At 47.9% G+C, this 13,111-nt stretch overlaps 1 protein-coding gene across 9 annotated transcripts in view; it reads right to left on the bottom strand.

The window, feature by feature from the left end:
- Positions 1-13,111, bottom strand: part of NCOR2 (nuclear receptor corepressor 2) — a 227,685-nt gene that overhangs the window by 167,023 nt on the left and 47,551 nt on the right. Inside the window, exon 1 of one of the 9 annotated variants that reach the window (XM_071444956.1) lies at positions 10,198-10,313. The exons of 7 other annotated variants lie outside the window; for them this stretch is intronic. The gene's annotated coding sequence lies outside the window, so the exon portion shown is untranslated. Of the gene's footprint in view, positions 1-9,959; positions 9,979-10,197; positions 10,314-13,111 lie in introns of those variants that run through there. One more of the 9 variants, XM_071444957.1, reaches the window with a different exon arrangement.

Here is a 13,111-nt window from a genome sequence, read left to right as displayed (position 1 = left end):
GGGCACTGGGAATGCCAGCACAGGAAATAGGAGAGCCACAGCCTCAAGGTCAAATACTGCTTTTGTGGAGCTATAGAAACAAATTATGGCATAATAATCTTTCCAGAGTCCATCTGGGAGGTACTTAAGGATGCTTCCCAGTACTTCCAGGCATTGAGCTAATAACCTTGATGAAGGCCTCAGATTTAAACTAAGATGAACGCTCATCATGCACAGCAAGAAAAGATATGGCATCCAAAATTGTCTCTGCTGAGGCAATGAGTTTCCTGTGGTATCAAGCTGAAACAAGGCAGCTTACACAGGGAGAGCTAAGACAATTATTGCCCCCAAATCTCCACGACTTGGGCAGTTGAGCTGCTCATGAGACAACAGCTGCTTTCAACAGCCCTGCTGCTTACTGGGAGAAGCCAGTGATGGTGGATTTCACTGAAAATAGCTGTGGTACCACAGCACACAGCCCTTCCCACTGCTCCTGCAAAGCCCCTGAGCCCACCCAAGGAACACAAATCCAACCAAAAAAAAAAAGAAAAAATGAAGCCAAATGCTTTTTAAATAGCCAAGAGGCCATCACAGCAGCCCAGGTGTAAAGCAGTCACATCAGGACTTATTCCTCTGCACAGCTGGGCAGCGTGTGTGTGCTCCTGGGGCCTCTGGCATGGCAAAGTCCTTATTTGTCCATCTTTGGAGCTGCAATTCCAGAAGAATTCACACCACTGGGTACTGATTACAGCTCAGTAGGCACAGACATGCCACTTCAAACTGGAAAAACAGCAAGTTTCTGTATTTGGGTAACTCTCCAGCTTTTAAGTTGTACAGGAATTTTTATGGATGAACACAGCACACACACATTGTGAAGCTCTGTTGCATGCCTTACCCAGGAAACTCAGTCTGCTTTAATACAAAACACTTGACCACAATTTCAACCAATGGAAGAACTGCCTGCCCTTCAGAAGGAGCAATGCCATCCTGCCAGCAGTGGGGAAACAGCAGGTTTCCCACACAACCACTGCCAGACTGTCCCACACAGCTCAGGAGCGCTGCCTTGCAGGACAGAGATGACCCAGGTGCAAGGCTGTTGACTGACTTAGGCAGGCAGGATAGGGAGCTCCTTAGTCCTCCTCCCACAGCTCTGGTTTAAGGGGTGTGGAATGACTTAATTATGCCCCTCAAGGCAGGAAGAAGTCGCTTGTCTTTAAATACTCAAACTTTTATTGAGTTAACAAGTTTTAACAAGGTCAAGGCTTGAACAGTAAACTCTTCCCCAAAGGGGAATTTGCTGTTTCCCCTCTTGCAATTCATTAGTGTCCCCCACAGTTTATTTCTTATCCCTGGGTTAAAGTGATAAACTTTACAGAGACAGAAAAATCAAGGAAAGAAAACATTAGAGCAGTTACACAGAGTAAATAAACCTTAATTTTCCTCATCCTATCACCATGTCCCAGAGCAGCACCCGGCACTGCACACAACACCCACACACATCCCTGTGGAGGGGCAGAGGCAGACAGGGACCTGCACCCTCCTCTGTCACTCCTGCCCAGCCCAGGGGTAAGCTCTGGGAATCCCCCTCTGTTCCAGCCACTGTGGTCCCTGCACTGCAAACAGCTGCAGCACAGCTGGCTGGGAACTGAACAATGGGCTCAGGCCACTGGAGCCCACCCCTTCTCCCCCCATTTCCTACAGCATGCCTGATTGCTAAGGAGTAGGAAATCTCCAGAAACAAACACACAAATCTTGCAGACAGATGCTAGAGGTAAAGACATGAATGCTGAACTGTTTAACAACATGGAAAGAGAAATATTAATTGCAGCCTTCCACAAAACCACCTCCCTGCTCCACAGCCCAAGCCTGGAAAAGGCTTCCCAGTTTTGTTTTTACATCAGCCACCCACAGGGCAGGACCATTCCCACGTCCCCATGTGCTCATTTACATCATCAGCCTTGCCTAAATATTTCCAAGTCCTACAAGCTCAGACTGCCAAGGAAAATGACAGCACTACCATCCAAACATACACCACTCACCAAGATCCTTTAACCATGTGAGCACAAAGTCACCACTAGGCAGGAGTGGGGACCAAGGGAAAGTCAGCCCTTGCCAAGCTTCACCTTTCTCCCACAGCCCTGTGAGAAGGGCAGAGCATCCGGGATGTGCCTTGCTCAACCTGCACTTGAGAGGTTCTGCTCCTTGTCCACTTGAGGATCCCTCAGCAGCAGTTACTGACCTGAGCACAAGTGCCATCCATTGGACATAAAGCAGTTTTAATTTCTCCAAGCAGGAGTTTGTACTGGTTTCACTGAATTTGCTTTTAAATCAGGTCTGCTTCAACTGGAGCTGGTTTCCTGCTGCAATTCAGATATCCCATTACACAGCTCATCCCAGCTGCCAGCTCTGTACAGCTCAAGCAAATGGAAAGTTGAGCAGTTCATGGAAAAAAAATGCTTTTATACACAGACAAAGAAGTCAGATTTGAAATAGCCTGTCTTCTATAATCTTGTGTACAGAATTTACCTCTAGGTTCTGGTACTTGGTTAAATAAAGGTAACTAAGATGATCTTTAAGGTCCTTTCAAACCCCAGCCATCCTGAGATTCTAGTAAAACTCAGAAGACAGCACATTTCTGGACGTGGAGCGGGATGCAGAGCTTTGCCTGCACCTCTCCTCTTTCAAAGCAACCTTCCTGCTCTGCCACTCCAACCCAGCCTCTTCAGTGAAATTCCAGTTTGGCATCCCATGGCTCCAAACAAACCACCCTGATCCCTTCACAACTTTTATCTCCCTCAGCCTAGATCAGACAGGGCCACAGGGGAAAGAAAGTGCAGGAGCCCACCTGCTCTAGCAGCAGCCAGGTCAGCTGGGATGTGAGTGAACAGTCACCAGCACCACCAGGGTCTGCTCCAAGCCAGCAAAGAGCTCTGTCAGAGCTGCTGGAAGGACAGAAGCGAGGCAGCACATTGTACTTCTGTGCCTTGAACACACTGTAACAATGTGCTTAATACTTCAGCACATGAAATATAATTTCTGTCAACAAAATCGGTGTTACAGGTCCACAGCCTATTTTATTAGCTAGACGCTAATGGAGCTACAATACATCAGGTCCCATTTTAAAAGTTGCAAATAGTTTATAAAGGCTTAATCAATCATTAAATAGGTGTTTGAATAAATGGCTAAATCAATCATTATAAGCCCTAACTCTAAGTAAGCTATTGGACTTTGTAATAATCTGCAATATCTCCAGCTGAGATTCCCACACCTACGTTCAGGACCCCATCATGTTACAGATCTGAAGAACAGAACATGCAATCTATCATTTCTTAACTATTTTGCATAAGCTTTAATGTAAATATAGACCATATATTGCCACATTCCATGTAGGTGATGTTAAAAATACAGATGAAACACTGCAGAGCACTAAAAAGCTGTCCTTTGGGATGGCACTGGAGAATATTTAATAAAGGCAAAAGCTGCAGGCTAATTTCCCCTGGGAGTTCCCATTTAGAGCCTGTCGCAGTGAGAATCCATCACAGGCAGCACTGATTCACCCAGATCTGAGAGGAAAAACCCTCTTCCTTCCCTAGTGGCATTCACCAGGACATCACCTTTGGCAAACGAAGGAGCAGTGCCAACACCCCTCCCACCCTCTCTGTGGCATGGAGAGGGATGGAGCAGAGCTCTCCCCAGTGCCAGAGCATCCTCAGAGCTCCCACCCCAGCCCCTCTCATCAACCTGCCTGAGAAGGGTTGTGATCAAGCTCTTCTGTTTGATCCTCCTGTAATTCATGCCAGGTAACTTCTGTAAATGCTGTTTAGCAATCCCAAAGAGCAAGAGATGCACTTTAACACAGAGTGATACATTAAAGTCACTCGCACCCTGCAGCACCGCTGTTCTCTCTGGCACACCAACCCAAAGGTTAGCTATCAGCAGGTATTCAAACTTCAAAGTAAAACAGTTAAACTTTAAACCATTTAAAGTCCGTATCACACCCATGTGTGCTAAGTAGAGAAGGGAAAGGCATCCTGTCCAATGGTTTAAAAAGATTTCAGGTCACTGTCCCTTATGCAATGAGAGTTACTCAGCTGGATAAGATCAGCCATTAAGCAGGATTACAAATTTATCTTCCCTCACTAGTGTGATCTTCTACTAATAATGGTATCATGAAAAATAACATAGAAAACGTCCAAAGAATTGCCCTTTGACACAAAATGCTCGCATGGCAAAAGGCAAAATCTTGTCTTTTAACTGCAAGGATGCTGCAAAGAACCGAGGTGGGCAGAGAGGCAGAAAAGAAAACACCACACGAGAAAACTCTGGCAGTGCTGAGACCCTGCAATTCAAACCAGGGGCTCGGCTGGGAGGGAAGAGGTGAAGCATCAGCAGGTGACTCACCCCAAGAAGCTGGGATTTGATACATTCTGCTTCTGATGGCACCTTTCTTACATATAGGCAGTGCCCTCCTGCCCCAGGACAGTAAAAATAAATACAGACACAGTCTAAGACATCCTTTGAGAGAATTAAGACAATTTTTACAGTCTCACCCCCAGCCCCAGTGCAGAGCATGGTGTGTAACAGGGGCAGCTCCAGGATCAGTGCTGGCCAACAACTGCCCCACACCTCCTGGGATGGGGACATCCCACTGCCCATCCCCAACTGCCCCCCATCTCCCAGGGTGGGGACATCCCACTGCCCATCCCCACCTGCCCCCCATCTCCCAGGGTGGGGACATCCCCCTGCCCATCCCCAACTGCCCCCCATCTCCCAGGGTGGGGACATCCCACTGCCCATCCCCAACTGCCCCACACCTCCCAGGATGGGGACATCCCACTGCCCATCCCCAACTGCCCCACACCTCCCGGGATGGGGACATCCCACTGCCCATCCCCAACTGCACTGACACTTCAATCCCATCCCACTAATCACTGCACCAGGGAACACCGGACCACTCCAGCAATGACATCATTGGCAGATTTGATTACAGTGCTGATTACATCATCACCCACAAGAGATTATGCAGCTTTCCAAATGGCACCAGCAGCGTCTAAATAGCTTAGGTGGAGGAAGCCACGAAGGACGTATAAATTTCAGAAGTCTCAGGTTGTAAGTTTAATGGAAGAACTTTCAACACTATCTTTTGGAAATATCCGTGCATGGACAAAGTATTTTCACATGCTGTTGCTCATGTCAGTGAGCCAGCACACGTTCAGGAGAATATTTTGGTTTCTGGAGAAGTCACAGGCACGGTGAGTGAGGGCTCTGCGTGAGCGTAACCAGAAGAACGTCACCGCTGCTCAGGGGGCAACAGGAAACCCCAGATTGGCCAAGAGCACGACAAGGAATGTGTGTGCTCAACCATCTCTCTCCAGGGTGGGAAAAATACTTTTGAAAGCCTATTTAAATGACTTTCAGCAGAAGATAACGAAGTTTAATAACAGGAACTCAAATGAGAGGCAAGCACCCGTTAGAGAGTCTGGCACTGTGATCCAGGAGCGTGAGAAGGACACTGTTTGGCTGTCCCCATGCCACACACCAGCATTAGCTCTGTCACGGGGTGCTGCTGCTTGCTCAGCCTTCCCTCCTCTGCGTGGACTATTTGCAGAAACAGCATTAAAGAAACCATCAAGCAGATGCTTAAAAAATGCAGAATGACGTTCAAATGACATCTATCCATAAATCAGCCCAAACCACAAACATCTGAAGAAGATTTTCACTTAATCCAATTTACTGTAATCTCTCTCTTTAGTTAAAATGACAGAAATGTCAAAATGGGACTTTACTCCTCTGTCAAAGCATCTCATGGTGAAAAAGGAAAATAAGCAGGCTCTCGCACGCAGCGCCACTTATTAGGTTAGAAATGTCAAAACTGTACTTTGATTCTCACTATTAGCAGTCACATCCACATGCTGTGCCCTTCTGTTGTACTTCATTTCCCCCAAAAGTGAGCACATAGCATATGCTCCACGCCAAGCATCATCCAGGCAAACCCACAAGTTTCCCATTTCTGTTCCTGATGACCCCTGTGCTCATCCCTGTCTGGGAGCAGGCACACCCTCCCAGATCACACACAAACAGTCTTATTTGCCATCAAAGCTCTCAGGAGGACTGTGCTCTGCTGCTCCCAAAAAATAAAACAATGACCCAAGCCTGCTTAGCAGACCAAGCTCAAATTGCTTTCCCCCATCTCCCCTCATTAATTAGCAAATGGGGTAATTGACTCTCTGCCTGGGAGTTAAGCACGTGTGTGTCCACATACATATTTCCATGTGTGAGAGTGCATATTGTTTTCCCCAGTGGTCACAAAAATTAAGCCATATTCCAAGAGTCCAGGGAAGTGAAAGAAAAATACCTACTGTCAGGAGTGGGGTCTTCATGCATTATTTAACAAGAACTCTGTTGGCAAAACTGGTGTTGTTTTTATATAAAAGCTAATAGAAATTGTACCTCCAGGTGTCAAAACACTGATGGTAATTCCTGCTGCCTCAGACATCTTGATGTTTCAATTTTAGCAGTATGAGGAGCCTGCAGGGAATCCAAGAGGGTAAAGTGCTTGTACTCAAAGAGAAGCAGAGAGAAGGAGAGCCTTTTTATTTCTTTATAAAGGGCTCAGGGGAACAGTTCTACTCACTGGAATTATCAGATCTGGTTCCCCTGCTCCTTCCCTTCCTTGAAAGAGGAAAGAGCAAGATAGGCTAACAAGGAGTGATTGTATTGTGTCGACAGAGAAAAAAAAATCCACGAGGCTGCTAAGGAGAAGCAAAAAGACAAAGAATTGGTGAACAGAAGATATCACTGGGGTGCAGCAGCACAAGAGCAGCTGGAAGTAACAGGACACTTCAATGATCTCCAGGGAACAGAAAAGCTGCAATGAAAGAGCAATTTTAATACAGGTTGGGTTTTATTAAGTTTGTGCCTAAAAGCCCAGTACTATGCAGGACCCCTCCCTCCCTAACTTCCACCTGTACTTCTCGAGCCCATCACACCTCCACAGAGCAATGACAGGGCTGTGAAACAGTAAGAGACACATCAAGAGTCCTCTCCCTGACCACCCCAGAATGTACTCCAGCCAAAATCAGAGCCACAGCAAAGGCACCAGGCAGTAAAAAGCTCTGACATTTCAATAATCAATAATGGCACCTATGGAATAGTGGTTTCAGGCCAATGCTGCACCTGAGAACCACAGACAATGCAGGCCACTGTCCCCAGGTAGCCCAGTGGAGGCTGTGGGGAGGAGGGTACAGCTCTCCAGACCCACCCTCCTGGGCTCAGGGTGTAGGAAAGCCCCAGGTTCCACCTCCTGCTCTGGGCAGTCCTGTTTCCCTATCGCTTCCACCATGGGATGGTGGGGGGCACAGACAAGGAGAAAACAATAGCTCAGGAATCCACACACAGCTCAGCATGGAGTTCAAGGGAAAAGAAAAACAGCTTCTCCAGGCAGCCACTCAGCCAGGGACACAAAGGTCTTGGAGAGATCCTTCATTGGGTCATGAACTTTCGCAACCCCGCTGCAAAAACAGCACTGAGGAAATTCCCGAGGAAAAGTAAATGGACACAAGAGCAAGCTCAGACAAGGAATGCCAGGACTGCTGCTGATGCCATCACACCAAAGCACATGCCTGGTCTCCTTCCACCTGGCAGCCCAGCAAACAGCACGACCACCCCGTGGATCTGCACCCAAAGCAGCCCAGATCCCGCCGTGCCGGGTACCGGGAGCACGGCAGGGCTGGGGAGTGACCAGGGCACTCCCTCCCACACAAATCTGATCCTGGGAGGTTTTCCCAGCATCTGCACCAGGCCCCCTCCCCACTGTGCCTGCCCAGGTATCACTTACGGCTGACTAACACTTCAGGGGCAGGCGGCCATCGCTCCCACTGCCTCTCAGAGAATCATTTGTTGCCTTCTTGCTCCTCCAGCCATGTCTCACAGTGCGTGGTATAAACTTTAAGAGGCAATGACCTCATCGGAGCTGGGAAGAGGGAGGCGGGGAAATTGGCTACCTGCCACCTTCTCATTTTTCACATAAGAAAAATAATTTATGAGTGAAAGCCCATTTTATTCATCTGAAAAAAAAAATCCTACTAAAAGCAGCAGGCCTGCCTTGGAGTGCATCACTCATACAGCAGCTCCTGGAGCAGCACCCACCTGGGGGGATGCAGAGAGGGACCCCCAGCACTCCCTGCACCCCCTGCTCCAAGGAACAAACCCCCAGACACCTCACTGATCCACCAACCCCACAGAGCACATCAGGCTATGGAGCAAGCATCCCTCCCCTCTCTGTTAAGGCTGGCTTCCGTTAAGGCACAGGGAGGGACTTCCAGCTCTCTCGAATTTGTAACTCCTCCAAAAGGACAATTAAGCAGCCAAACCGTAGCTGTGACTGGGATTTCAGCTCAGCTCTCTGTGATGAGGCCATCAGACAGGGCTCTGCAGCGAGCAGGAACTCCAAGGCATGTCATTAATTTTGCCCAGACATGTATCACACCCCATTTCAGAACGCACACGGAGCATGTGTGCGGTGCTCTGCAGACACAGGACACACAGATCCTGCACACTCACACATTTTATATACTCGTATTACTTATGTTATAGATTCACACATACATTACTCATAGCTCTTACGAACAGAACATACAGTTCATCTTGGCATGAATCCCAGAGAAAGGAAAAAACCCCAAAAACCCCTGCAGTAACAAATCCAACTTGCATTGAATCCAACAGCATCTGTGGTAGGAGTTAGAGCAGTATTATGGATCATTAAATGATTGAATTATTTTGTGTAACACACCCATGCGTCTCTGATAACAGCAGGCAAACCTGCTGTTTCAAGGGACATTTCCCCAGGGAAAGCATGTCACCACTCTCCCAAGTTCTTACCCATAACTGTGGGAAACTGTGGAAAAAGCAGCTTATTTCTGCAGTGTGCATTCAACAAGCTGTTGTGTACATCAGTTCCACTGAGGCACTGTGTTTCAAGACAGAGCCCAAATATGCTCATATGGGACTGCAGCTGCCCTAAGAAGTGCAAGATCTCTAAGTCACAAGTGCTGGTCAACACTGGAGTCCACTCTCAAGAGCAGTCTGGCACAGCAGTTGGGATTTTTGATCTGTACACACCACACAACAGTGGCAAGAAGGCAGATTAGCATGGACTGAGAAGGTAACTGCTTAGTAGGATGCTGTGCAATGAAAGAAAACTTAAAAAAATATTACAGCACACTGCAGATTCCATACACCTTTGAAACCTCTGCAGCAAGTTTGCAGCATATCAAAGCATTCTCCTTCATCCCCTCCAAAAACAGGCTTAGTTCACTCTTTGGAGCTTTACACCCAATGTTAAAGAGATTTAGAAAGTCACAGCTGCAAGATTCTCATTCACTGAAGGAGAACTGAGCATGATGAGGAGCAGCACAGCTCAGCCCAGCTCTGACTGTCCCAGCACAGCCCTCCTGTCCCACCCGCAGCATCCCTAAAGCCCCATCTCACCATCTCCCCTGGAACCCCACCCCACCAGAAGTGTCTCCCCCAGGACTACAGGACCACAACCCTCAGAACCAGCAGAACCACCCACTCTCAAAGTTCTGCAGGAGAGTTCTCCAGTAGTAACTCCCTGTATGTGACAGCAGCACCAGAGCAGCAGCTGCAAACTCCTACCGGCCTGACCCAAGTCAAAACACACGGAGCGCCGCTTTCCAGGCAAACCCAAACTACAGCATCATCTGCTGACTGCTCCAGGACGAACAAACCCACATTAATTACAGGCTGAACTTTGCAATCCACCTCTCAAAAGCACAAAACATCAGCAAAACTGCTTTGATCCCACTGACAAATCCCCTCTCCAGCCGACGCGCGAGACCAAAGCGTCCGGGCAAAAAAACAATTTCCAAACTTTTTCTCTCCTTTTCCCTTGTTGCTACCCTCCCCATAAAATTACACGCTCCCCACCAAGGAGGGCTGGAGGGGAAAAAAAAAATCACCTCAGAAAGCAGCAGGGGCTCACAAAACCTTGCACTTCACCTCCAGCAGCAAGCAGCCGGGCAAGCACAGGAGTGTGCTCAGCCTCCAGCACTGAACGCCGCTTCTGTGTCGCCGGGCCAAGTCCCAGATTTTCAAAGCAACTTCTTTCTGCTGTGGCCTAGTTTAGTTCTCCACACAAAATGCCACCAAAACAAAAGCCTCCCAGCCAGGCGGGGGAGGGAAGTGGGGGGTACTTACCTAGCAGCATCCCCACATCACCTCCTGCATCTTTAGCAGCCACTCTCTTAACTTCAAAATAAATAAATAAAGCGAGGCCACACAGCCTTAAAACCAATCTGGAAATGAAATGGAAAGCCTGTAATTATTTCTCAATGCTCCTGCCAGTCTCAGCCTATAAACACAGTGGATTACATAAGTCCACCCCTCCTGTTTTGAAGCCAAAAGTATGAGCTTTTCCTCCAGCTCTGGCAGCAAGTAATAATTCCTCGTCGGCATGGCAACGCTGGCTGGCTTCCAGCAGACAATGGGCGAGTTGAAATACTGCTACGGCCTTTTTATAGCTTAGCTCTGAAAAACCTCTAAAATATTAGCTATCTGATGGCTAACCCAACTTGACAACCTCTCCTCCTTTAACCGTTTCCTTCCTGCACCCCCAGCAGGAATTGCCCAGATGGTCCAGGGTCACGGGGCAGTGGAGCAGGGGATGCTCCTCTTCCCAGGGACAGCACGCAGGAACCGTTTCCCATCTACTGGATTTGTTGATTTGTCACAGACACAGCATCTGCAGTAAGTGCCACAACCCCATCTGGGCTCTTCTGGGGTTATTTCAGTCTGTTACTCAGCAGGTACATTTGCTCTGCTCGCTGCCTCCAGTGAGCTGCGTGCGAGGTTCTCCTCCAGCTTACCTGGCCTGAGAGAAAACAGACCACAAAATAACACTTTGTGCATGTGGTTCTGTCACTGCCCTCCTGGGCGAGCTGTGAGCAGGCTGGTGGGGCTCTGGGTGTGATATGCAGAGCTGCAGGGAAGCAAGATGCTTCACAAATCCTCCCTCATCAAATGCTGGGAGAAGTCATGTGTCCTTTTGGGACAGCGTGGCAGGGATGTCCTGGAGAACCAGCTGCACTCAAGATGCCCTGTGCCCCTGGGGCACTGTAGGGCAAACTGCCCATACAGCTGGGGCTTGTTCTGAAGCTGAACAAGTTAAAAGCAGTAACACAGCCTGGCAAGACTGAGAAACAGCAGCAAAACTCAAACAGAAGAGGAACAGACACTCAAGCCATCATTAATGTCAGTGGTGTAGGAAGACTGATGAAGTTAAGGAGAATTATGATTGTGTTTCAACCAAATCCTACTGAAATGAGCAGCTAACACACACACACAGCAAGCCCCAAGATCATGGGAAGTTAATAATTACCCTGACTACCCACACACTCTGTCCAGGATGACCCCACCACCTCCACACCCTGGCACAGACCCTGACCACCCTAAGGCCAGCAGGTCCCAGCTGCATTTACACCTCTGAGCATGAGCTCAGTGAGTGCCATGCCCTGAGGAAAACTCACCCCAAGGGCTGGGAGATCCTCTGCAATTTGCTGAATTTTGCAAGTTAGCAAATAAGCAAAGAAAACAATAGAAATTAAAGGGAAAACTGAAGAACAGCAGAGCCAAGGCCACCACAAAAAAACCAGAGTTAACTCCATTCCCAATGCTCAGTTCTCAAAACAGTGTTGCCAGTGTTCACAATCCAGCTCCATTTCTGGCAAGAATGCTGGGAAACCCAAAGGCTGCTGCTCTGCACTGGTGGCTCTCCATGGCCAGCCCTCTGCACAGAGCAGCCCACTACCCCCTGAGCTCCAGGAAAGACTGGAATGCACAACCCCTGGGAGTCTTTAACACTCAAAACCAGAAGCCAAACAAAAAAAAAGAACATTTCTTTCTAAATCTCATTAAGTTGCAGAGCATGATTATGATTTTCTAATGTGTAGAGGTGATAACACTGCTTGGAGCTCGAGTTCAATTAATTATTTTATGGGAATAAACATACCAGGAGAGACTAAATGCAAACCATAAAGGTTCCTTGGTACATGTCAGGCTTGCAGCTGCTCAGCCTTTGATACAAGGCTACAATTCCTAATGCCACAGAAGAGCCTAATTCCCTCAGTACAAAAAAAAAAAAAAGTCAAGCAATTATCTCAGCACAACCCAGGATGCAGCACACCCTGGCAGATGCTGGTTCCTATACCAAAGTGTGCAAGATGGCCAAGAGCAGCAGCTGTTGCTGCTGATAATTAAATACACGTTATGCTACCAGAAAGCCAAGCAGAGCCACACAGGAGAGGAGAGAAAACCAGACCTGTCGTGGAGCATCTACTTGAATCTCATGAGCTCTGAACGGGCTGAAGTTAAGAGCTGCTGATTTTCATTCTCTTAATGTTGTTTTTTTCTAATGAGGACTCTGTCACATGACTGGAACATTTGTGTTTTGTAGGTGAGAATAATTTAGTCTCTTTTTAATGGTAAATTCTCTGGGTTTCACCCCAGTAGGTTACAGGTGAATGAGGCACAGAGTACCCTAAGAACTTCCATGGGGATGGGACTTAGCCCTGCTCTGAATGGCACAGACACAGCTCTATCTCTTGCTCCTCTATTCCAGTGAAACCTCAGTGTGTCTCAGCACACCTCCCTGAGCAGGCTGCATTTGATCCCAGTCTCCTGCCCCTTTCCCCAAAACCTCCATCCCAATTTGCTGTTACCAAGATGACAGCTAAGAACATGACTCTCCCCAGCTTGAAGAAAAACCCCAAGCTATTAGGGAAAACCAAAGCTGGTTTTCCTGGTAACATACCATGTACCTGCAAAGACAGCACCTTAAGTGGGCATCAGGAGTCACAAGAAAGAGAAAATAGTGAAGCCAGGGCTAAAACATCTGGAGAAACCTTCCTGCTCTTACACAGACCAGCCTCTGTTCTCTGGGTAAGGAACACCCAGCCCCACCATGACCCCAGACACAGGGATGGATGATGCAAGATGAGGAATAACAGCTACAAAACCCTGCTGAAACTTTAAAATGGCATCACACTACACACGCTCTTCCAGCTTAAACCCTTAATTAAACAGACTATTCTTTATGGTGCTGGAGCCACTCCAA

Source organism: Agelaius tricolor, unplaced genomic scaffold (assembly GCF_023055355.1).
Source record: "Agelaius tricolor isolate 1412-34295 unplaced genomic scaffold, bAgeTri1.0.p SCAF_20, whole genome shotgun sequence".
Taxonomy (NCBI): domain Eukaryota; kingdom Metazoa; phylum Chordata; class Aves; order Passeriformes; family Icteridae; genus Agelaius; species Agelaius tricolor.
The sequence above is the reverse complement of the archived record's forward strand: the minus strand, read 5'-3'. Positions and strand labels throughout refer to the sequence as shown.